The sequence below is a fragment of the Dermochelys coriacea genome, chromosome 10, assembly GCF_009764565.3.
Source record: "Dermochelys coriacea isolate rDerCor1 chromosome 10, rDerCor1.pri.v4, whole genome shotgun sequence".
Lineage (NCBI taxonomy): Eukaryota > Metazoa > Chordata > Testudines > Dermochelyidae > Dermochelys > Dermochelys coriacea.
Genome location: NC_050077.1, coordinates 12,413,099 through 12,438,860, shown reverse-complemented (window position 1 = coordinate 12,438,860; position 25,762 = coordinate 12,413,099). Strand labels below are relative to the sequence as shown.

General features: G+C 42.5%; 1 protein-coding gene across 2 annotated transcripts in view; it reads left to right on the top strand.

Annotated features, from left to right (window-relative positions):
- Positions 1-25,762, top strand: part of ELFN1 (extracellular leucine rich repeat and fibronectin type III domain containing 1) — a 241,140-nt gene that overhangs the window by 139,998 nt on the left and 75,380 nt on the right. For both annotated transcript variants that reach the window (XM_043493536.1, XM_038420874.2), the window contains one exon: positions 24,270-24,441. The gene's annotated coding sequence lies outside the window, so the exon portion shown is untranslated. The remainder of the gene's footprint in view (positions 1-24,269; positions 24,442-25,762) is intronic.

The window sequence follows — 25,762 nt, the reverse complement described above, 5'->3', positions numbered from 1 at the left end:
CATGAAAGCAGATTCCTCACAGCCTGAACAAATGCAAATATTACAATAATCTCTTTCTCTCATTGTGCTTCTCAGACTGGGGTCTATGGGCCACAAGGGCTCTATGCATCCCTTCCTGGTTACCCATAGGATGACATATTTTGGGGCCTATGTAATGAGGATTGGGATGTTTTGAGGAGTAGGGGGTTCCGAAGATCTTTCTCTTAAGAAGGGATCCCCAAAATGATCGTGTTTCCCTTAGCTATAGTCTTCAGATGCTGAGCTTCGTTAGAATGACCCACTGAGTTCCTCAGCAATGGTGAAAAACACCATAGCTTGCAATAGGGGCACTACTGTGTTTTGGACCTGGGCTGTAGAATATTTTTTGTGCAAGGGATGGTTCAGTGCCCTATGGCCAAAGTCTGCACTGACCGACATCAGTGGAGTGGCACAGTGGATAGCCAGTACAGAATCTGGCCCTGGGTGTTTAAGAAATTATTAGAACCGATGTTCAGAACTTACCCTGAGTAAGGATAGAATGAAGGGAAGGGCAAGTCTGTGTTTGCACGTGTGCATGTGTGTACGTGTGCATGGAGTACAGGTGAATACACAACTGCATGAGTCAGCCGTGAGTATGTGTGAGTGCATGGCAAATCCCACACTGTTTCCAGCAGGAATCGCCCTCTCCCAGGCTCACTTTTACAAGATGCTTTACCCGCCACAACGGTTCTGTGTAATGGGAATTGCTAAACGTTTTCTATTCTCAGTGCAATATTTGGCAAACCCACTAGAGAAAGTTTTCAGTAACCAGTGTAACTGGGGTGAGCTCACAACAACAGACCCTGAGCCTCTGGAGCATGAGGAGGGAAGGAAATGACATTCACCCCAGGAACTCCTGGTAGAAGGAGGCATGTCAAAGAGCCTCCCACCTATTCTGAGTTTGCTATTTGCTACATTTGATTTCCATTGGTAAATTGAATAAACAGCTAGGAGCGTAATGGCTTATTAAATCACCTCTGAACCTGCACAGCCACGCACTCCCCATCCCCCAGACTTCCCAGCTGACTCCGCACTCTCTCGTGTCACTCACTGTGCAGGAAGGGCTATTTTTTTTTTAATCTCATCACCATTTTGTGAAACAAGCACAGGACCTGGGAAGAGAAGAAACAGCTGTTTTGCTTTATCAGGCTTGCTAGCGTCAGCTCTTTCCTCTTCCCCACACGCTCTTCACCTAACTTAGACAATTATTTAACAAAATATGCAAATAGTATAATTACTGTTATTTGTTTAGCTGATATAAGCATTTGAAATGCAAATGTCAAGTTGGGGGGTTTTTTTGTTGTGCATTTCTTGGTGATTTTGTTGGGGTTTTTTTCTCTACTGTTTGCAGTTTGATGAGTTCCTTCTTGTCCAAGGGGGAAAAAAAAGATAATGTGATTTCTTTGCGAATACAGCAAGAGATGCTGAAGAGGGATTACTCACAGTAACTTCTCTTGCTTAGCCGACCTGAGTGGGAGGAAGGATTCATTACAGCCCAACAGAAAAATAGAGGAAATGTCTTTCACTTGACTGCTTTATGTCTGTAGAGGGAATCTCCTTCACAACCTTGCTCAGGACTTCCCCTCATGAGGAGTCATGGGGTCAGGCAGAGTGGAGTTGACAGTGCCAGGACCCATGTAATGGGTTCACAGGGACCTGTCACTTACAGCTCCAATATGCAGGGGGAAAGGCAGGGAGTTTTAAAGCAAGCACTAGTTCACTGGAAGGTGACAGTTTCTGTGCTGGAGGGTTGAGACTTAGAATCATGTTACTGGCATGCTGATCTGTGGGCTTTGCAGGGTGTGTGAGTCCCTACAACAGTACTCGGGTGTGTTGGTGGTTATATGCCAGAGATCCTCCATCCATGCCCCTGACTGGGATTTTGGAACAACCAAAGAGCCCTCTAATCTATCTATCACCATCACCATGGTTCAGTCCTTGCCCCAGGAAAGCCAGTGCAGGTTTTCTCCTGAGCCCAGCGCACACTGGGACAGGACTTGGGGAGTTTAGTCAGTCTTTTGGGCCTTCTTTTACCCTAGAGATTCTTGCCTAAAATTTCCCACCGTAGCTACCAGCTGCTCCGCCTCCCCACAGGCAGCAGTAGTTGGAGTAGGGCTCCCACAACTGCCACCACTTTTACCTCTGTGTCATGTAAACCTACTCTGAGCAGGGTTAGGGGACACAGGAGTTAAAAAGGCAGTGTCCTTGGAGCAGCATGTGCACTAGGCCCTCCCTGCCCCTCCCAGTAAGGGGTTTTTACACACAAGGCTAGTGTCGACTATATAGTTGCTAGAGCTCATAGTTATATCCCTGACTTTGCAAGGACATCAGTGCCTTGATTTTGGGAGCTCCCAGTAACTGCATTCCCAATACAAAGCTGCTGGATTCATAAACTGGAGGCATGCCATCTGGGACCTGGTGCTAGCACCCTGTTGTGCAGGTCTGATTGGCCTCAGTGGATTACCCTGCAGTTATAGTGAAAGTGAAGACTGTGTCATTATTCAGGCTTCCATTCAGCTATGTCCCACCCTGTGTCTCCTGAGCAAATTCTTTCCTCTTAATGCGCTTTCTAGGGTTGGAATCTCCTGCTTTTAAAGACAGTACCAGGGATTATCATCAACAGTAGTGTGAGCCTAGGGACTAGGCAGAAAGAGGAAGTAAACACAACTAACTGTTTCACGTCCTGCAGTCCCAGCAGAATACATTCACCTCCCACTCAGCAGAGACCCTGTGAAATATAGAGAGAAACACACAGCAAATTCTGTTATTATAGGCAGCAAGTCCCACCCCTAAACAGCATAATTATACCAGTACAAAAACCATGTGATGGAAAAACCTCATTGCCTTAGGCAAATATTATGAGATGGGGCTTCTCGCTTTAGTTGGCTCAGTTTTCAGGTACCCAACTTGAGACACTTTGGACCTGATCTCCAGAAGTGCTGAGCACCCAGAACTCCAGTGTACATGACCTGTCATTTAGAAAGGCAAGGTCTCCAAAACTGGTACCCAATAGTAGCAACAGGTTCACTGAGCTGACAATAAGGTGTGCGTTTTGCATCTGTGAGTTGGAGTTGTGACCTTTGTGCAGTGCTACATTGTTGTTTACTGAGTGGTTGTGAGGTACAATTTGTGATACGCTGAGGAGATGATTGGTTGTTGGGGTACCAGGAAAGACGCAAGCTCCCGACACTTGGGAATTGGTGACTATTGTGCACTGGACACTCATGAGCTTGGAGCCTGACATTTGTGAATCGCAGTGCGCTGGGAGGATGTTCAGACAGCGAGCATTAGTGGGTAGTCACACACTGAGACCCTGCCTGTTTGAGTCCCCATCCCACTACAGAGACTTACGAGTCAGTGCCTCGCTCTAGGTTCAGGTGTTGAATCTGAACAGTTAGAACCACTAGCATTGCCACTGGCTCCTGATACACATGCTCTGGAAGACCAGGCCCTAGGTTGGAACTTGAGGCTTGCTCTTATCTTAATTGCAAAGACAGCAATCCAGTATCCTTTGGCAGATTTCAGACCCCAGCAGACTCATGTAACTGGAGCCAGTGATGACTTGTCAAGGCCACAGACCATCTTTGTCTCTCCATCTCTTTCTGTCTATTTCATTTGGTCTCTTCCCCATTCTCCTTTTCTTGCTCTCTCTGATTCTCATTTCTCCCTTTTCTTGCTCATGCTTTCAGTATGGCTGAGCCTCACTCTATGCCCTCTGTCTTACTCTCTCTCCCAGTTCAGCTGCTTTCCAGTCAGAGGAAAGATCTCAGGATCCATCTGGCTTTGAGGGATATAGCTGTGTTTGTTTCATTATTGTCTCCACTTCCTGTCCATTATCCAAGCCAATCTATATCTACCTGTGACCAGGAGACTGGAGCATGCTAGGAAATTCCGTCTCCAGGAGAAATCATAAATAATACATTGTTGCAGTCAATACCCACAAGAAAACACTGACTTTCTACCCCCATCTGATGAGGGATGAAGCTACATTAGTATTCTATCTATCTGTATTTAAATTCCCTCATAAGCGGCAGGTTCAGTGCTATTAACATATTTCAATTTGAACCATTCTTATTTTAATTAGGTTTAAGTAATTAGTACTAATTCATCACGATTTTTGCTCTCTACATATTTTTAGTTGTTTACATCCCTTGCTAAGTAACAATTTGCAGTGATTATGTGCCACTTGTTCTTTCTATTTACATACTCACCTTAACGGGCTTTTTCCTCTGTGTAAGTTTCAGCAGATCCTCTGAATTCCCTCTTAAGTTGTTTCTGTGTTGTCAGTGATGTAGAAACCGGGACATGGAAAAGAGAAATGATCCTGCTGTCTGCCTGCCTCTTAAGCCTCTGGTGGTGCCATTGTGTTTAAGCACATGACAGCGAAGCTGACTGCTTCTGTGGAGTGGGATGTCTCTCTGTCAGTGTACCAGTAAAAGGAATTTGGCGAGCGTATCCTCCTTCCCATATCCTCCCACTGTGCTGCTTCTGATGTTACGGTACAGGGAGGGCAAGATTTTCAAAAGTAACTAGTAATTTTGGATGGATTATGTACTTTGATGCACCCAACGTAAGACACTTTAAGAGGACCTGATTTCTGGAAGGTGCTGAGCATCCATTCTCTGGAAGTCAGCTCCCTTGAAAGTCTTTCAAGTTGGGCTCCCAAAAATGGGCTCCCAAAATCACTAGTTACTTTTAAAAATCTCTACTTTCCAAGACTGCCTGGTACATTAATAAATCTGTCAGTTTCCCAGTGTCTTCTCCGGAAGATAATCCCTTGTTTCATCCTCTTCCCTTACTAATTCCTCTTCTCTTTACATTTCTGAGATTCTCAGAATTCCAGAGCAAACAGTCTCATGGTATCTGGCTGTTTTAACTGGTTTGAAGCCCACTTCTCTCTCTCAAAGCTAAATTTTTTTAATGTAACTTTTTCACTGAAGTCTTATCAGTACATCCCATTCTTGTACTGTTAAAAAATATCATTAGCTGCCAGAATATGTACATGTGCTATATTCAGAAATGCTTTGTGTTGGCCTAACTGCCCTCCTTGAAGTCAAAATAAAACTCCCATTGACTTCAAAGATAACAGAGTCAGGGCAACACTAAATGCTTTAGAAAATCCCATCCTTAGCTACTGTCATTTTAGGTTTAACACATCTACACAGCAGCTGTGAGATGAAGCTAAAAACAAAGAAGAGGTAACGTGAAAAAAGATCAAACAATGTGAATTGAACCCAGAGAATATAGATGCTTGATGGCCCATCTTAATAGCTGGGATTCAGTGTGGGTGCAATTCCCCTCTTGTGTGGCAGGCAGGGGCAAGGCTCCCTACATCACTTTAGCACTGCCGAGGGGATGCATAAGAGAATGTGCTCGCTAAGCAGCTGCACACCAAAGAAAGAGTCTCTGTGTAGGATGATCCCACATGGGCCAGCGAGAAAGGCCACACTGGGGAAGGGCCAAGGGAGGGGCCACATATCCATGTTTACTCAGATCCTGTTATCCTAATACTCCAGCTGCTCATACACTGGAATTGCAACTGCCTCCCCATGCTCCACCCACACAAGCCTGAATACATGGACCCGAATATATGGAGGGACTTTCACCCTATGCAGCTTTTAATATCCTTACCTATGTACAAAAGAATGCTATACCTTACTCCACTGACAGAAAGGCACCCAAGGAATCTCTACAAGTGCACACTGGCAGACTTTTTGAGTCGGCCCAATTTCATCTTAAACTGTCCATTCATCCACTTCTCCCTTCATCGTTGTCGCAGGGTGTGAGGATATTTTGTCATGTAACCCAAGAAAGGAGACCATCGAGTTTTAATGTTCTGCAGTTTGTTTTGAAATTAAGTCCGGTGCTCCATTTCCACAACTTGCTGCACAGTGTTTCATAAATCACTGCAGGAAGGCCAAGTCTTCCATGTCCTTACTGTGGATCCAAGTCAGCAGAGCTCTTACACACACACACACACACACACAGAGGCTATAGTCCCATTGACTTCACTGGCATATAAGCACATGCTTAAATTTATGCATGTGCTTATGTGGTTTACTGAATAGGCATGTGCTTAAATTTAAGAAAGTGCTTAACAATTTTTCTGAATCAGGGCATGTTCCCCTGACTGGGACAACATCTCTATTAAAACTCTGTGTTTTAGCATTTGCTATTTCAGTATCACTTATTTCTTAGATTATTTCCAGCAGAGAGAACTGAATATTACTTTTCATTCCAGTAATATTTTTTGTAACCGTTACTATTTTCTGACAATACATCTGTATTTTAGGACAGAACCAAATTACATGTTCTAAGCTCCCTTCTCCATTGCTATTTCTCCAGCGCTACTTATGAGTCAGTAACATCAAGGCCCATAATCTGAAAGAGTATAATAGAAGCTATATTAAGGCTTATTCTGTATTGCTATCAAATTACATGCAATAGCACTGCTGCTGGCGCATGTTATTGTCTCACTCCATTCTTCCTCTTCCATTTGGAAGTCAATTGCTTTTTCCCCATTTATCTTGATGGCTTATTCTGTTAATTCTGCTCAAACTCTCTATGCATTTATAAATTCTACCTGTGGGTCCTTTCCACTGAGAACTCTGGAGTAAAATTGTCTCCAAATCAGCTAGATTTTGAGATATTTCCATTTTATTTATTTTTTTCTGTTCCAAACTATACAGCGAGAGAGAGGTACAAAAGGGAGTTGTGAAGAGCCTTCCCAGTTTTTTTTTATTATTATTTTTTTATTTTCAAAATATTTTTCTGAGGCCTATAAAGATCTTGACAATGGTCAGGCTGCTGATGTGCTGAGACAACTGCCTATCATGCTGACCAATATTGTCTCATTGTTTCCTTGTACTTGCCTGTCTGTCTATTCTTCTATTGTCATTTGTTTTATACTTGGATAGTAAGCTGTTTGTTCTGTGGTTGGACAGCACCTAGCACATTGATCTCCTGGTCTATGACTGTGGCTCCCAGACACTAGCACCATACAAATAATAATTAATATAGTATACTTTTCTTAGCTAGGCTACTTTCCCAATTGTTGAGGCCTTCTGGGGCAAAAATTGGAGGCTTTCTAATTGTGGTAACTGGTCTTACCCTGGGTATTATTCCAGTTTCATTTTGTATGAGAGTTCAAGTGCCTAACTCTCCATTGCCCTGCACCCTGTGAAGTCATTTGCCCCAGTACAAAGTGGGTGTAACACACTACCATTCTGATTTGGTGGCATTTTATAGCCACTCTACACTGCTGTAATTGACTCCATACAGGGCAACAGGGAATCAGGTCTCAGATCTCTAGTGTTCCCACAGATAAAGGATGCTTCTCAAGATTAGATTCCTTACACTTGGTCATGGTAAAGCCTGGGGAGACTTGGAGATTCTCCTTTTGGATTAGTGTGAATCCTTTTTCATCTTTATGCCTGTCAGCTATTGTGCTTAAATTTGCTGCCCAATACTAATATTTAAGTTTGGGAAGCCTAATACCAGCCTGCTCCACAGGCGGCCATATAAATTCTTGTTGACTCAAAGACTTTGTATTTTAAAGGCCAGCAAAATTCTACTTGAAGTTTTTTCTAACTTATTGAAGAAGATCTTAGGTATTTTTATAGCTAGCATATAAAACTAGTAGAAAAGAGGCAGAAGCCAGTTCATACAAGTGACACATCATCCACTTAGCAAGGTAACATACATTTGATTCTGGGATATATCCAGTTCATCCCAAAATTTTTGTGAGAGCGGCTTGTGGAATTAATCTGTTGAATGAGTTAAATATATCTGTAAAAGTTATATTTTGTAGATGTGCAAGAGAACAGATGTGCCTTTATATATCTGGTTTAAAATCTCTCTGGTTTAAAATACAGATACCTGTAGTATTCTCATTTGCTCTAATTTTCTTTGCAAGTAGCACCATTGCAAGGGCAAATAGAAGTGTCCTCTTGGGGAGTGTTTATTTGGTGAGGGAACCATCTACCAACACATTAGGTCTTTGGATAAAGTATTTGGTATTTATTTAATTTCTAAATGTGAGACCAAATCCAAAGAATTTGAGAGCTCATTAGGAAAACCACTCAACCCAGTCAAAGGCTTTCTGTGTATCTGCAGCTACTGACAAGTTGCTGTTCTTTATCCAGGCTGAGTGGATGCAAACCATTATGCATTGTAAATTCTCTGAAGGCTGTCTTCCAGAAATATAACCTGCCTTTATGTGTCAATTGTTTGTTTATGGTATCCAATTTCTTTGCCAATATTTTGTCCTAAATTTTAATGTCTATGTTTAGAAGTGAAATCAGCCAATAGAACCTATGCTTGTTTGTTGGTTTTCCTTCTTTTGTATCAGAGAAATGGTAGCATGCTTCTAAGTTTCCAAGTGTCTGCCCTTTTTTGTATTTCTGTACAAACCCTATTCAATAAAGAGATCTATTCCTGGAAAACATTTTTTAAAAACTTAGCACTAGAACTGTGCAGGAACCAGAATTTCCATTTTGCAGGAAATTCCATGATTTCAAATTTTGTTTTTATTGTGAATTGGAATTAAAACAAAGTATTTCAAAATTTCCCATGAAACAGAATTTTTTTAAATACAATTGTTTGAGATCAATCAAAATGTTTCATTTTGGCTATGGCATTTACTTTTTAAAAACAAAATATATACTATAAAGAAAAAATGGAAACAAAAATTGAAATGTTCTGTTCCAAAATTATCAGAGGAACATTTTGACTGTATCAAAACATGATTTTTTCTATTTTTTTTTCCAAAATGGAATTTCATCAAAATTAATTTGTTCTCACAGGAAGTTTTGGTTTTGACAAACCAGTATTTTCTGACTAGAAAAACATTCTTTCTGAAATTGGTTTGACCAACTCTACTTATCAGTGAAGCCATCTGGTCCCAGGTGTTTGCCTAGTTTTAAGGTATTTGTAGCCATTTCAATTTTAGTTTGGAATAGCATTTTCTCTGACCTAATTGCATCTTCTTTTCTAAATAATGTGTCTCTTCTGAAGAATTTACATGTTGTGATATATATAAATTAGCATAGAAATCCTCAAAACCTGATTTCACAGTTCTCAGATTTTTTTTTTATTCCCCATATCCGTTTGAATTTAATTTGACAAATAACTTCCCTAGGTGCATCCTTCTTAGAAGGTAAGCCAACCTCTTTTATCTTAATGCCCTTTTCATAGAAAAATCTTTTGACTAGTTTTATTTGCAGCTTTGCCATTTTACTCAGCAATATATTAAGATCTCCTTTTACACTTATTAGTGTTCTGTGTTGCTTTTGTTTTCCTGTGCCCTCATGTAGAGCTTCCAGTCTTTTTATTTCTTTCTCAAGGAAGGCAATCCTCTACAATTGTTTTTCTGAACTCCTAGAAATCTTCCTGTAATTACAGCCTTCAGTGCTTCCTATAGGGTAGCATCACTAGTAACCCAGAATCATTTAATTTCATATATTCCAGAACATCTTTATAAATCTGTGACAGTAGCTTTGTGTTCTGTATTAGGGCACTGTTTAATATCTAGTGCATTCTTTGCTTTTCCTCCTTTATATTGTGTTCAATAGCCTACACAGGGGATTGTCTGAAAAAATATTGACTTTGTAAGTTTTATGAACTTTTATATGAATGTTTTCAATCAATATACTTAATCTCTGTTATGGAAGATTAATATTGGATATTGAATGAAATTGTGGAATCTTTCTCGAGAATTTAATTCTGTCCATACATCCACCAGCTGTGTTTCAGAGCTTTCTTTTGACTAGTACTCATTATATTTTAAAATAAGAAAAATCCCACAATTTTATATGCTGCTTTTCATCAGTAGATTTCAAAGAGCTTTCCAAAGAGGTCAGTATCATTCCCACTTTACAGATGGGAAACTGAGGCACACAGAGGTAAAGTGACTTGTCCAAGGTCACACAGCAGGTCAGTGGCCAAACCAAAACTAGAACTCAGCTCTTCTGTGTCCCAGTCCAGTGCTCTATCTATTAAGCAACACCGCCTATGTTAATTAAAGCTATTAGAATTCCAAGAAACTATTTTATAAGGATTATTGGTCTCACATATATGTATATATATATAGGAGAATCAATACTATGAGTCACTAACACCAGAATTGTGTGCCTTCTATTAATGAATATCAGACCAAGTGGATAGAAAGAATACCTGTTCCCAAATAAGTGCTTGTCAGTGGAGACAGCATTATATAGAAGCAACATCTATCTATCCATCCTGAGATCATGCTACTGATAGAATAGTTGGGTTCTTGCCAAAGATAGAATATACCTAGTGATGAACAAATGGATCTGGCTAGTTGCCCAGCTGTAAAGTAATTTTCTTTTTTAAGGGTGGGTTTTGGTATTTTTTTGTTTTTAGTAAGTAGGGAGAATTAAATAATACTATACACACACAAACACACACACACACACACACACACCAATTATGTTAATAGAATACTACTAAGGTTGCAAAGTCAAGCACTCAGTATGTGATTATGTAATTAAAGACTGTATCATAATGTATGCAGACAATATTGCCTGTGCAACCTTACTTCTGACATTTCCTAACTTTCAATTTTAACATGGTGGGGTTGTTTTGTTTTTTTTTGCCATCACTGACCTGCTGCTAATTACTCAATACCATCTCAGATTCTAGGTAATTATTTGGGATGTGCTAAATCTATTGCTTATGTCTGTGTGTGCTTAAATCTAATAAATAGTAGTTTTAGATAAGAGCACGCTTACTTGTATCAATCATTCATCAGCTGGAAGCTCTGTGTTCTCATTGATTTATTCCTGACACTGCCTGGAGTGAAACAGTTAAGTTACCACTGCTTTGGGTTCCGAAAGCCCTGGGTCAGATCCGCACTCCTGGTTCCTCTTCCAATTGGCCTTTCCCTTCTCCCTTGCCTATTGGTTTCTAGTCTCCATCCTCAGGTTCCTTATCCAATCTCAGTCATGCCCACTCCCCCCCCCCACCCACACACACTACTTCCTTGTCCCAATTCTCCCCTACCTTCAGCTCTTCATCTGATTTGAGTGTGTTCCCTCCATCCAAATGGCTCCCACTTATCCCCTGTTTCTTTCACCAGCTCCCAGTCCAAATCTCCTTGTCCTGCACCCCCAACTCCCATTGCCAGTTTCTTTTCCCAGCCCGTCCTAGTTTTTCTTCCTGCTCCTCCAGTCCCAGTCCCACCAGCCTCCTTGTCCACATCTTTTCCTTTCTCTCCCCCTGGTCTGGCTTAGCTTCCTCCTCCAAGCATAGGTGCCAGCAGAGAGGGCTATTGAGAGCCCAGCAGACACAGGCTCCCTGCTCTTGGTTCCAGTGCCCAGCCCCACCCCAGTTTGGAGCTGCTGAAAACAGCCATTCCAGGAAAAACTCAGCTTCACCGCTGTAGCTCTGGGCTGGAGCATTTTCAGTTGCCCTGTGGGGATGGTCAGCACTAGGAGCTCTAACAGGCTGGAGAGTGCTCCATAGGGATGGAATCTATGGAGGTTTTAGCTGTTAAACTCTCTAAGAATTCTTTCCTGAACGTGGGTGAATGGTGATTTTCCAAGGCTTATAAATTGGCCAAATTTGAGCAGATTTTCATTAAAATGGCAAAAAGACACTTCCGTAACACAAAGGTTGCTCCCCTGACAAATTTCAAGCCCCTGTTCCAAAGCATGGGAGCATTAGAGCAGTTCAAAGAAAGGGTCACCAGAATTTTTTAACATGGGCAAAACAACATATTTTTCTTAGCCTTGTTCTCAGAAGTGGTTGAACTGTTTTGATTGAAATCCAAACAGTTAAAACTTGTCAGTTATAAGTAACTGAAAGAGGGTCTTGTAATGATTTGTAAGGCAACCTTAATTATAGGCAGTGCTACCAGCCCAGCCTATCAGATATATTGCCCACTCTTAAACAATACAAATATTTTGCAGCTGGCCAACTAGCCTGTTCCTTTCATTCTCTACTAGGGATTTTATAATAGTAACTTGGAACAGAACCCAACATTTTCATACCAGCAGCCCTAATTCAGATGTTAGTTACTGATCCAATGCAAATTTTGCATAGATGATAAAGGAAGGGGAACAAATTTGTCTTCCCCATGCATTAATGTATCTCAATATACAAGAATACCAGAATTATAAACTCGCAGCACATTCTCGTCCAATAGGTTTTCTGTGACACAGCCATATTTTCTTTTAAAAAAACACCTCCTTCTTGACCTGGAATATACAGAAAATATATGACCAAGATTTTAGGGTAACATTTTCAGAAGCATTCAGCATTGGCCTTCCTCTGCTCCTATTAAAAATTGAATTCAATGGGAGCAGAATGAAGCTAATATTGAGCATTTTTTAAAATCCCATCTGTAGAGTTCACCTCTATTCCTGTCCTCTGGGTTCTTTCTGTAGTGGAGAGCTACTGGATTTACCATGGATGAATTAGCTTCATCTTGATTTTCCAGAAGATCCAGGAAACCACAGCAGCTTCTGAAGAACGTCAAAAGATCCCTAAATAGAATTTGATTCCATTTTATCTAGGTTATTACATTGTGCCCAACACCATAGCATCTGAGTGTCTTCCAGTAGTGCATTAAGGAATGTGATTACACAACTGTCACATATTTGTTCTCTCATCCCCTCCCAAGTGGAAGAAACATGTACAGTGGTGTGTCTTGTTTAGGTAGGGTTTTAGGTTTTGTTTTGCTTTGTTTTGGTTTTGGTTTTGGAGAAGGAGGGGGTTGCTTGTTTTAAATGTACATGTTGCTATGTATTTATAGCAAGGACAAAGAAATGAGGTTTTCTCTTGGGGTGGAAGGTGTTGAGATTTGTGATGATCCTTAGCTACTGGGGAGTTCATTCCAGTATCCTATACCAACCCCTGAGAAGGTTCTGTCTCCTGCACAAACTTTACCCTTATTGTGGAGAGTTCCATTGTGCCAGAGAAGCAGAGTTGTGAGAGTCTTGTAGGAGAACATAAAGCAAAGGAAGATCCTTTGTCTTTCAGTTATCATTTTACAGGAATAAACTGCATCCATCAGCTGAATAACGTAGCTGAAGTTGACATACTTAGATCTACTCACCGCGGTGTCTTCAGTGCGGTGAGTCGACGGCTGATGCTTCCCTGTCGACTCCACCTGCGCCTCTTGCTCCAGTGGAGTACCAGAGTCGATGGGAGAGCACTCGGGGGTCGATTTATCATGTCTAGACTAGATGTGATAAATTGACCCCTGCTGGATCGATCGCTGCCTGCCGATCTGGCGGGTAGTATAGACAAGCCCTTAGGGCCTAAATGGCACCACAGACAGCAGAGAAGAATATGATTTTCTCCCTCCCCACCCCCACCCCATTGTAAATTAGTGTCTGTTATGGTGGTTAATTTGAAAACCTGCCTCTTTATTTTGGAATTTCACACATTTTGTTACCACCTCTCTTGGTGGTTTGTCATCAGGTGATTTTAGCAAAAGGCTGTGGTGTGCTCTTTCTCTTTCAAATACAAGCTCAGAGGCCTCTATGGCAAAGATTTCCTTTAAAAAACTATTTATAAAAGGTAAACACCTATCTCCTCTTCCTTCCCCTCTCAGGCAGACCTACTAGCCTCAAATTCGATCTTCTCACTCTGTTTTTCATAGTGCCCAGTTTTTCCTGCACCTTTACAATTTCGGGTTGCTCTCTGTTGATTTGAGCTGCAGCTGGAGTTTCTTTGTCCTCAGTACCCCTAATGTGGCAAAGCCTTTTTTGGAAGTTCTCCACACCATTTGGAATATCATTTGCTCTTCTGTGCACAGAAGCAGGCTGTTCTCTAACCAGGCTTACACCTTTTTGCATGTCTTTTGGGATTTTCAGCGTTGCAGCTTAGGATTTCCCATGAAGTCCTTGCCATTATAGGCCTGGGCCATGAGCAGGCTATAAGGGGGCAATTCTGCCTGGCAGCAGACCCTGTAGAAACTTTGCACTTCCAGCTCTGCTCCCTGGGCACTGAGAGGTTACCATGTTCTTGATCTAGCAGGGGTACTGAAAATTCAAAGTGTCCTGGTGGCAAACATTTGGCCCCCACCAAAACTCCCATTGGCTTCAATAGGGCTAAGATTTCACCCCTGGTCCTGGTAAGCAGAGTTACCTAGTTATCTTCCAGACTTGTGACCCAGACAGTATGACTTCTTCTTTATTTATGCCTGTCTTATTTTAATGTATTAAAGGTGCCCATCCCAGTCTCTAGGCAGGGTAGTCAATTGGCGGACCATGGGCCAAATCCAGACAGCCAGATGCTTTTGAATGGACTATCATTATTGTTATTAATTTTTTTATTATTTTCTCTGGGTCTGAACCTTGACTATACCTTGACCAAAAAATTTGGACCATGCCAAAAAATAATTGCCTACACCTGCTCTAGGTTGTGTGAATAATAGTGTCTAGCTCATTTCAGCTATAAACCTCAAAGCACTTTATAAAGCACTTTATATCTGTAAAATGGGGATAAACAGAGACTCGAGGAGGGAAACAACTGGCTCAAGATCATGTAGCAAAGCAATGGCAGAGGCAATAATTGAACTCACATCTTCTGAGTACTTGTGGCACCTTAGAGACTAACAAATTTATTAGAGCATAAGCTTTCGTGAGCTACAGCTCACTTCATCGGATGCATCCGATGAAGTGAGCTGTAGCTCACGAAAGCTTATGCTCTAATAAATTTGTTAGTCTCTAAGGTGCCACAAGTACTCCTTTTCTTTTTGCGAATACAGACTAACACGGCTGCTACTCTGAAACCTGTGATCTTCTGAGTGGCAGTCCAGTGCCCCTGGCCCACACCACCTCCCCTGTGGGGTGTCAAAGTGCCCTGAGCCAGTGGTTCTCAACCTTTCCAAAATACTGTACCCCTTTCAGGAGTCTGATTTGTCTTGCATACCCCAAGTTTCACCTCACTTAAAAACTACTTGCTTACAAAATCAGACATAAAAATACAAAAGAATCACAGCACACTATAGTATTACTGAAAAATTGCTTATTTCCCATTTTTACCACATAATTATAAAATAAATCGATTGGAATATAACTATTGTACTTATATTTCAGGGTGATAGTTGAGCCTGTTTATCCCTTGTGAACCTTGTCTGAAGTCCGAGCTCCAGGCAGAAGGGCTGAAACTGAAGACCTGCCAGCCAGGGCTGAAGCATGTAACTTAGCTTCACAGCACACCCCTAGCATGGGGCCCTGGGTAATTGCCCTGCTTATCTCCCCCAATGCCAGCCCTGCACTTGTGACCCCTCCTAAACCTATCCTGTGACTGCAACCCTCAGGTTGAAAAACAATCTAAATGAATTGAGTACCCCCGGAAGACCTCTGCGTACCCCTAAGAGAACATATACCCCTGTCGAGAAACACTGCCCGGAGCCACTTTAACTTGTTCCTCTTTTTATACTGCTCTTGGAAAGCAGTACTGCCAACTCTTGTGATGCTTAGCACAAGTGTTGCATTAATTGGTGTTTTTCCTAAAGGCTCTGTTCCTGGAGTCATGTGACTATGTGAGAATCTCAGCTTTCATTTAAAAAAAAGTAAGTCTCTAGCCCTCATGACTGCAGAGAAAAGCATGAAAACATGGCCCCTAATGCTAGACGACAAACAAAAAGAACCCCACATTTATTGTTTTTTAGATCTCATGATTAGGGTGGGCCTGACCCAGGAGTTTTGAATGCTTGGAGTTGGCAGTACTGGAAAGGGTCATACTTAGTAAGAGGCGTGGCCCTGACCAAGCCTCCTTAATGAAAGGCCACACCCAATTTTCCTAGGGCACACTTGAAAAACAGGCAAGACCTGCGCACTGAATTATTTCTTCCCTTTCTTCCCTGGGATTATGAAGTAGCAACTATCTTGGTGTAATTTACTCTCTTTTGGAGAGGATTAGATGCATCTTTGTGTCAGATGAGAATGCTGTAGATCAGATGAGACAATCAGGTGCCAGGAGTTCCCATCTCTCAGTCAGATGCTCAGACCACAACTGTGAGTGTGTGTGAGGGAGGAGAGGGGAGATAAAAAAATTCTATATCTCTGCCTCTTGTCTGACAGATATTTTAAATTCTATTCCATCTCTCTTGTGCCAGTTCATTGTAAAGTATTGGAGAACCTGGCCAAAGTTCTCTAACAGACCGGGGAGAATTGGAAACAGTTCTGACATTGTCCTGCTGTGTCCTAGGATGCTCTTGAAAGATGGTGAGTGGTCACTGGAGATAAAGGTAAAAGTTCTGAAAGTATCTTAGGAAGAAAGGTCCTATTTTCAAAATGACTTAGTCACTTAGGAGTCTGTCACTTTTGAAATGAGATTTAAGCTATAAGGGCCAGATTTTCAAAGGTATTTAGATATCCAGAGGTGCAGCTAGATGGCTAGTGGGATTTTCAGAAGCATGTAAGTGCCTAACTCCCATGGGCCTAGGCACTTCTGAAAATCCTGCTAGGCACCTATCTGCATATTTGGGTGCCCACATACCTTTAAAAATCTGGCCCTGAGGTGCTTTTGAAAATATTACTATCAGTGAATAACTTCTAGCATAGATAGATAAATAGACAGATAGATTGATTTAGCTTCTTTCCCATTTGGGAATTGTCCAGGAGCAGTTTATGATGGTCTCAAAAATATATTTTTATCAACAATTATTTGCTGAATAATTTTCACTGTTTAATCTTGCTGTGCAGCATCCTCATGAGCAGCTTGTTGTGTGGCGTTGATATTCAAAATCTGAGCAGTGTTGGTTAGCTTTGAGTGGAGGGTTTCTGTTCCATGAATGGGTGAGCTCAGTCCTTAGGCTCATCAAGTGCAAATCCTCACGTTGGCAATTCAGATTTTGTGATCTGAAATTATTCGCTTCAAATTTGTTCTTTACTCTAACAAACGAGTTCACTGGCAGGAATGTTCAATTATTTGTTGAAAGCCAACACGACAGTGAATGTAAGCCACGGGTGAGTGTGTTACAGGTGCTCCTCGGCGTCCAGTCTGCAGAAATCTGAGTCTGTGATAGTCTTAACTTTGACTCTTTAGTTCAAATCGTAGCAGTTTGTGCTGTTAGCTTTAGAAGTCCCCCTTCCAGTCTCTGGTAAATCAGCATGGCATCCACTATATGGACCCACCCTGCTGGAATTCAAGCAAATATTCAAGAAAAGGTTGAGGTATTGTCCCAGCTCTGACTATTTTACACACTTACACCCCCCCCCAGAATTATGGTATACACCCGCCACCATCTCACACACACACTCAGTCACTCTCCCCCACCCCAACAGGAACCATGCTGTACCAGACAAACTCCTCCAAATAGGATCCAGGCAAAGATGTTTGCTTAACACAGCAGCTCTTTGAAAAGGCAAATAAATAGACAGCGAAGCTACACAGACATGTCACTGTGCAGTGATTTCCGTTTTGCATTTGAGTTTGGTGCCAGCGGACTCTGACTCCACAACTGAGATCAGAAGGAAAGGGAGAAAGCAATTGTTCATTATTACAGTTTCAAGTCAGGCATGTGATGGAAATCAGTATTGGAAAATATACAATCCTATAAAGACAGAGGCTGGTTCAAAATACCTGCCACTCCCGAGCCAAGTAGTAATTAAGGCCCCAGCCCTGCAATTTGTGCCTATTCAACACACCATTGATGGGGATCTGCATAGGCTCATGGGTCAAGGGGTCTAAGCACTAAGCATTGGTCCTACTGAAATCAAGCAAAAACTCTCCTTGACTTCAACAGGAGCAGGATTTGGCCCTAAATATTCTTCAGGATGCCGAGCCAGATTCTGCTCTTAGTCTCACTGTTGGTGTCCCTGTAGATTTAGCTGGAATTACTCCAGCTCTGTATCAGTGTAACTGGCAGCAGACCCGTAGTCGAGCTGGTTGGCAGAACAACCATTTAAGAAGTGTCAGAAATAAACAAATAACAACCTAGAGCAGCCTTGCAAGGAAAAGAATCACTTCGGGAAGAAAATCAAAATCGCTGTGATATTTTCAAAAAGAGAGCTTGTATGTAATGAAACCTTGCTTATGTCAAGGTGGAAAAAGCCAAAACCGATTGATCTTTCAGCCATATGGAATATTCTCCTCTGACTCACAATTGCACTTTGATAGATGCCGAATAACAGAAACTGCAATGGGTCTGGCTCGTTTGACCTGACATAAGCAAGGCTCAATTAAATATGTTTTTTTAAGGCTGGGATGATTTAGTTGGGGATTGGTCCTGCTTTGAGCAGTGGGTTGGACTAGATGACCTCCTGAGGTCCTTTCCAATCCTGATACGCTATGATTCTATGAGCTTTCTGTTTTCCAAGCATTTCTGGAGGTTGCTTTTTTTGGGTAATGATTGCTTCCCTCAGAAAGTGAGCTAGTTATCTTAGGCCAAGTTAATGACTGGTGTCAATCACCAGGGCTGAAATTGTCTCTTTGGGTAGTTGGTTGTTTTGGGAGTCATCTGGTTGCACTCCAGAAGGGGTTCAATGATGGTAGTAGATGTGAAGCAACTGGGGGTTAGGAAGGGAGAAGATGGGGAAGGGAATGTTCTACTGATTTAGGGACAGGGCTCAGTTTCACAATCTGCTGTTCATATGTCAAGCTCAGGACAGCTCAAGGCAGTTAAGAACAAGAAATCCCAATTTTTTACTTAATCCAAAGATGTCCAGCTGTGCCTTATAAGTACCAATCTATTACTTTGCAACTTGGTAATTCCAGTGCAAGACATAATGATAGCTAATCTAACTGCATGGGGTAGTGGAGCTGCTCAGCATTACACAAACATTAGACAGATACTTCAGGCCTGAAACTGCTGGAGGAGACATGTATAATAGAAACGTCATCACAGGAGCCCAGGGTTGCCTTGTATCCACAGGGTGGTTTCTGCCCAGAGCTAGAGCTGAATATCTACCTGTGTATCTGTTGTCTTTAGTGCCCATCATCTGAGAATCTAAATGCTGATTTTGTCCTTTGATTCCTGAATGATGATCTTAGTTTTAATTTTCTAATTTCTCAGGCCCTGGTCTTAACCCCTTGAGCACAAACCATTCCTGACTAAGAGAGAGGATGTCACAGGGCTCTTATCACCCGCAAGCCAGTTACTACACCTCAGTGGTATAATTAATGATCAGGGCCCACTGCATGGGCATAATTAAAATTCCTGCTGTGTTTTTAAATGGTTTGGAGTCAGCCTCGTGGCTCACTGCGTGCGCAATAGCCAGCCAGTATGTAAGCAATTCCTGCATTCTTTGGAGGAGGCCTAGGGCAGCAGCTGAGAGAGGCAGGCGTCCAGGAAGGAACTAGGGGCTCAGTTCTCCTCCCAGTAAGGCTAAAAAGAGAGAGAGATGGTGGCAGCGTACTGAGCCTTTGGGGCATGTATAATTCATACACATTGAGAGGCAATTGATGATTGAAGTGGCTCTTCCTGCTGCTGAACTGAAGTGTTCCAGAATGAGACTTGCGCTTCCATCCATTTGCACTGTCCCAGCCCCTCCAGAAGATAAACAAGGTAGAAAAGAAGACAGGATGAGCCCTTCTCGGGACTGAAGTCTGGGCTCATTCCAGACCAGTCTGCTAACGGCATTCAGGGCAGCCATAGGGACCTGCTAAGAGGTTTTGAAAAATTGGGTGAGTACCCTTTTTGGCTTCTTTCTAATGGCTAAAGAAGGCTTGGAAGGGGAGAGTATGTGAATGCATTACTACCATTTGTATATACTAGTACCATCACCGAACCCCTTCTGGAGTGTAACCAGATGACTCCCAAAACAACCAACCACCCAAAGAGACAATTTCAGCCCTGCTGATTGACACCTGTCATTAACTTGGCCTAAGATAACTAGCTCACTTTCTGAGGGAAGCAATCACTACCCAAAATAAGCAACCTCCAGCAAATTGGGACGGGGGTGGGGGGTAATAAGTGCCTATACAAGACAAAGCCTCAGATGTCAGGGCTATAAAATCAGGACATCTGGTCATCCTAGTGTGCGTGCGTGTGTGCACATTTAGGAATAGGATGGAGGATTGGGGAGTTAGGTTCTTGTCTGCAGTTTTTCACCTCAGAAATGTCAAGGATGGTCTTCCCTGGTCTTTCTAGATGTCTCAGAGCACGCATATGGGAGCTCTCAGAGCTCACTGAAAAGCTTTGGAGTGTTCAGTCTTTCCCAAAGACATCATTTCTGTTGTTAATTAGGCATTGAAGAGAAATAGGTTTTAACAAAAACAAGCAACAGATTGTTTTCAGCAGCTTCTCAGCAGCTGAGCTCTCCCTCCACTCTCATGAGGGTATTGTTTCACTAATTATCCAGCTTCCATCGCTCTTGTTCACACTAGGGTTTTCCTGAAATTCTCCCACCATTGCACGATCACCATACAGCTTGGCGCTGAAAGCACTAGCATGCACCAGCCACTGGCTTTGCAGCTGCCGAGTCAGCTCCCAGTGGTGGAGCTGCATTGCTGGTGATGCAGCAGTGGGAGATACTATCAAAAATGCTAGTAGCAAAACAGCCCGAGAGTTTTCCAAGGCAGAGAAGGGCTGACTTTCTAATAGAAGAAAACAAGCAGGGGGGAAACCCTGTAGAGGAGAAGGAAAAAGAAACCCTTCGGGCCTTCTTTATACATCACACAGGCAGGAATACAAAAGGACACACCCATCTTTTTTTCCTTTTTTCAGGTCACCTTGAAAGAGCGAGAACAATTCGGTCGGCCTTCTCTCCCTCAGCCCCCTCCCACTAACATACTAAGGGCAACGGCTCCCATCCTCCCCAGGCTAAAACTGGAGAGTCACAACATTAGTCTGGTTCTCTCAGTATCACGGAGTATTATTCATTTAAAGACTTTTTTAAAAGAATTGAATCCATGCAGAGTTTGACGAGCCCTTCAAGTTCACTTGGTCTGATGAATTGGTTGGGGTGTGTGTGTGTGTGTGAGAGAGAGAGAGAGAGAGAGAGAGACAGAGAGAGAGAGAGATCTGCCTCTCTCTGTGTTTGTATCAGTCTGTGTTTGTCTTCCGCAGCTGCAAATCACTAGGAGCCTGAAGAGGCTTTCATAAAATCCTGCTAGGAGTCAATCTTCAGCACCAGTGTTTCCCTTCACAAATACATCGCTAATGCCGGGGGAACTCCAGGAGCTTGGTGGATCATTTAAAAACAAGAAGGTGTTATTAATTGAAAAAAACATTCCTTACAACTGTCCAGATAGAGAGAGGAATGGAAAGGATCCTGTCTCTTTGCTGCCATCTCGCTTGCTCTAATGTCTGTCCCATCGATCTCCTATGTGCTCTGCCTCAACAGCCTGATGTATTGCCCTGGTGCTTCCCTCATCCTCTGGCTTTCTTATTTCTGCCTTATGCCTTGTGTCTCATTCCATTCTACAACCCATTGTTCTGGTCTCCGTCAGCAGTCAGGCAAGAAGTCCTCGCTGCCCGGGGTACAGCATTGCGCAAGGGGCCAGGTGCATTAGATGAGGGGTGGGAGTTCACCTTCCTCTGAAGAATCTGGCACACACCGCTGCCCAAGGCAGGACACCATTGGTTGAATCTGACATTACTGTATTCCTGGACGATGGGGCAGATCCCTGAAGCTGGTGCAGTGAGAGGTAAACCACACTTCCCTGGCCAGCCTGGTGCCTCATGTCTCAGTGAGGGTGGGTGGAGTTACCGCAGCGGCCCTGCAGCAGGTGCTGTGTGTGATAGCCTCTGGGGTGAACTTGGACCTAGATGATCCCATAGAACTATGAAGTGTTTTAGGCCAGAAGGGGCCATGCCCATCCAGACCTCCAGCATCACCCCAGCAAGAGCCCCTCTCCTGGTGACTCTTGGGAAGAAGGCATGGCTCGCACGGTTAAAATGCCTGTCATTTTAGTTTAATCCATTGTTATGATGCCAAGCCCTTTGTTTCACTGCCCATTTTTGCCATGTCAATGACAGAGCTAAGCAAATCATGGTATAGGGGAGAAGGTGGGCAATGATCTGTGGATGTTCATTCAAATTTGAAAACGAATTTAATTTCAGTCACACTTATGGCCTCCTCATGTTTGCCTTCCATGCATGGTCCAATAGCACTGCTACACCAGAAAAACAAATGTGATGCTCAGATGCTGACCTACTTGCCAAAAGCAAATTTCAAATTGGATAGTTGATTGCCAGATTTGAAATTCACAGTGCTGTGCCATTCCATTTCATAAATCATCCGACAGGGGAACAGAAACAGTACCACTTGGGTTATGTAACTAATGAACAGGGCATGAATTTCAAATAAAAAATATTTCCAATGAACTGCTAGAGCGATATTTGCACAGGGGAAAAATTGCAAATCAGTTCTAATAATAAATAAATATGAGGACTTTGCAGTCTATGTGTGGACATCCCATGGATTGAAAAAGAGGGGAAAACTGACATAGATATTCATTACGAATTGTTCATTCAGCTCCAATTGCTAAGATCTAACCATTCTTAAAAGACTATGCGATGTCTTTGTAAAGTGCAGTTAAGTTCCATATAGGGACCATACCAATAACTTTTTGCTCAACAGATCTGCTCCCTGAGTGTATTCTGCTCAGGTTGGTACCAGTAATAAATTGTACTACCTTGAACTCCTACCATCTCTGTTGCGCCCATCCCGCTGTGGGAGAGTGAGCTGGAAATAAATCCGATTCTGGCTTACACTTCTTCAACAGAATTATTTACTAAATTCCACTTGCAGAATCTAGATTTTGAGGTATATAGAGGTATGCACTTCCATCGCACCTTAATTACACATAGATTAGGCCTCTCTTGAGTCAAGGTTACTTATGATGAAGAACGAGCTGGAAAATACCCAGTTTTACTTGCAGATCCTGGTGGAATTTGCAAGGCCTGCAAATCTTTGTTCCTCTCTCCTAAGCAAACTTGGTATGGAATCCCTGAGAGGTAATTAACCTGGAATTCCCCAATCTCATTTTTATGGGCTGTTTCCAAAATGGAGCCACTCTTTAAAGTTTCTCTTGTTCAGCTTTTTTTCCACATAAGGTCTATCTGTCTCTCAGATACTAGATTCATTATTCCAGAGTCGTTCTCATCTCGTCTATGATTTTCCGCACTGACATTTGCTATACTCCAAACACTGCTCCTGCATTCAAATACCTGCCTCGCCTCTCCAATATTGGTTCCACTGTTAAAAGGCAGTCGTTGCTTTTGAGTTATTGTCCTTCTATTTCCAGTTTCGATATTAGACTTCATAACTGACCTCCAAGTATCTGTTGCTTTTCATGATACCTCTCAACCTTGTCTTTCTGATTGATTATCCAACTGTGTTCTCCATTGTTCTGATGACTTGCAGTTTGCCTGGTATATGTCACTGACCTGCTCCTGCTCTGTAATGTTAGCCCTTGGTCTTTCACAAGTCTCTAGTGTCTTCCAGCCTCTGTCTCATGTCCCAGATCTCTGTCACAGGTCCATCCATCTCACAGATACCTTTCTTTTGTCTTTTCTCTTCTGGGAGGAGGGGAGGTATGTTATCTCTCTGAAGCCCTGTCCACAATGGGATCAGGAATGTGCTAGTTAAAACCATGTTTAAAACACTGTTGTTTCTAATGGGGTTCTAGCCCAATTTCTCTGACAAGTACAGATGTGGATTTTATGGCTGTATACAATAAAATCATACTGCAGACTATCTGGTCAATGGCATGGTTTGGCAGGCAGAATTCACAGAAAAAATCACCATCCAGACAGGTCAGAGGAACTGTGCGAGAACTCTGTGAGCAACAACTGTATTTAAACATGCTTGTAACTAGCATGCTTCTGACCCCACTGGATATGGCCCAGTACTTGTCCCAGATCTGTCTGTCTCTCGCTGCCTGTCTCAGGTTGTCCATCTCTCTGATATTTGTTTTATGTCTGTTGATCTCTCTGTCGATCTGCCCCAGGTCTATCCGTTGCTCTGATGTTTAATTCACTGCCCTGTTTTCCTAAATCCTGCACAGAATTTGTTTTTCTTTCTGAAATATTTCCTGTTTTTATGTCTGTCCTAGGTCTCCTTTTTGCTCCAAAGGTCTCTTTCGATTTCTTCTTCCTCTAAGGACTGGCTTGCTTTCCTGTTAAATTTACTGGGTCCAACAGCTGATCTTGTTGCTAATTGATGTCCCCTCTGTCTTATGTTGTTTCATGTCAGATGTCTTTGCCATTGTATCTGATCCACTGTTTGATAGCTCTGATCTCTCTGTGGTGACTGATCCATTGCTTTCATTGGCACTCCTGTATGTCCCTGATGTATCTCCCTCTCATATTTTTTTTTCTCCAGTTCAAATATTGGGCTTCGTGACCCATCCTCAAGGATCCCTAATGTTGAGTCCCCTGTGCCCGTCAACAAATGCACATGATGATTAGGCAACATTCATGACATCAACCGAGAAAAATCCACTAAGCCGCAGTTCTCTGATGTCAGGAACCAGCAGTGAGACACAGGCACAAAGGTAAGAGGAGACTTTTTCTATCTCACCAAAGGAGAAAGGAGTAAACTGCAATGAACAGGCAGATGTGGGACAGCTGGGGAATAAGGAAAAGCAGTGTAAGGGGATCATGCAGATATAACAAACAGAAAGATCAAATCCATTCTTGGTAGAGGTCAGGTACATGGAAACAGAGCCTGGAAATGATGTATGAGGGTGATTTTATAGCTTTAGATTCCAAAAGAGAAACCTTGGGCCAGTTTGAATCCTGGCACAGATGCAGGCAGCAACCCGGATATGTTTCTCTCTCATTCCTTTCTGAAAACCCTTAGAGCCTGGGATTGTTCCCAGAAGGCCTCTTCTCTATGTGCTGTCTAACTATGAATCATGCTCACATCCACAGGGAAGCAATGAAAGGGTGAGATGATTAGCTGTGCACTCTTCTTGGGCCTGCTAGAAGTGAAAAATGTCATGGTGAGAATAGCACTGTAACCCATGTACTTGGCAACATTGGCTGAAAACTGGGTGGCATCTAGTGGGCCAGCCCAGTGTGGAACCTCAAGGAGAATTAAACAAAGCACTTTCAGAAGCATGCTGTATGCTACTCTAATCCACCCTCATAGTCGCTGCATCTGTGTGTGCTCGCCAAGGGAACCACATCCAGAGTATCAGAGATGGCCATTTGACAGTGTTCAAAATTCAAACTCTGAGCAAATCTTCAATTGAAGGCCAGGTACAGTGGCCACTTTTACAAAGTCAGCCATCCCTATAGTTAACAAAAGAGTGGTGGAGATCTCCGAATTATTGTCTTTGGTGAGTTTAGGGAAACACTGCAGGACTGCAGACTCCCCCGTCTTCCAATGAGATGCAGCTAGTCGAAATAGCAGTCGAGAAACTCATTCGGCAAATTTTGCCTTTGTTATTTGCAATTCTCTTTGGTATTCAACTGCACTTAACGGAAATCACAAGTGAAGAAGCAGGAACATATGCATTATACATGAAAGTGGCCAGTCTGCAAGCTTCCAAACTGGTCATTCCAGTTGGTTAATAGGTAGCTGCACATGCCCTACAATACATACATTACTTTGTGGTCAAGCACATGTATTCGCTGAGTATGAAGCAGCTAGAAAATGGACAGATCAAAGTGAATTTTTGAAATACTCCTTCATTTTCCTCCTCTCTCTCACACACACACACTATTCAAACAGCTCTGCTGTGCAATAGCGGGGGATACATCTTGACTCATGAATTATGACCCTTCTATCTAGAATGTGGCTTTTGCGGAGAAAGTTGGGTGGGCTTTTTTTAAGATTGGATTTACATTCTGTCATTGAATTTAGGGATT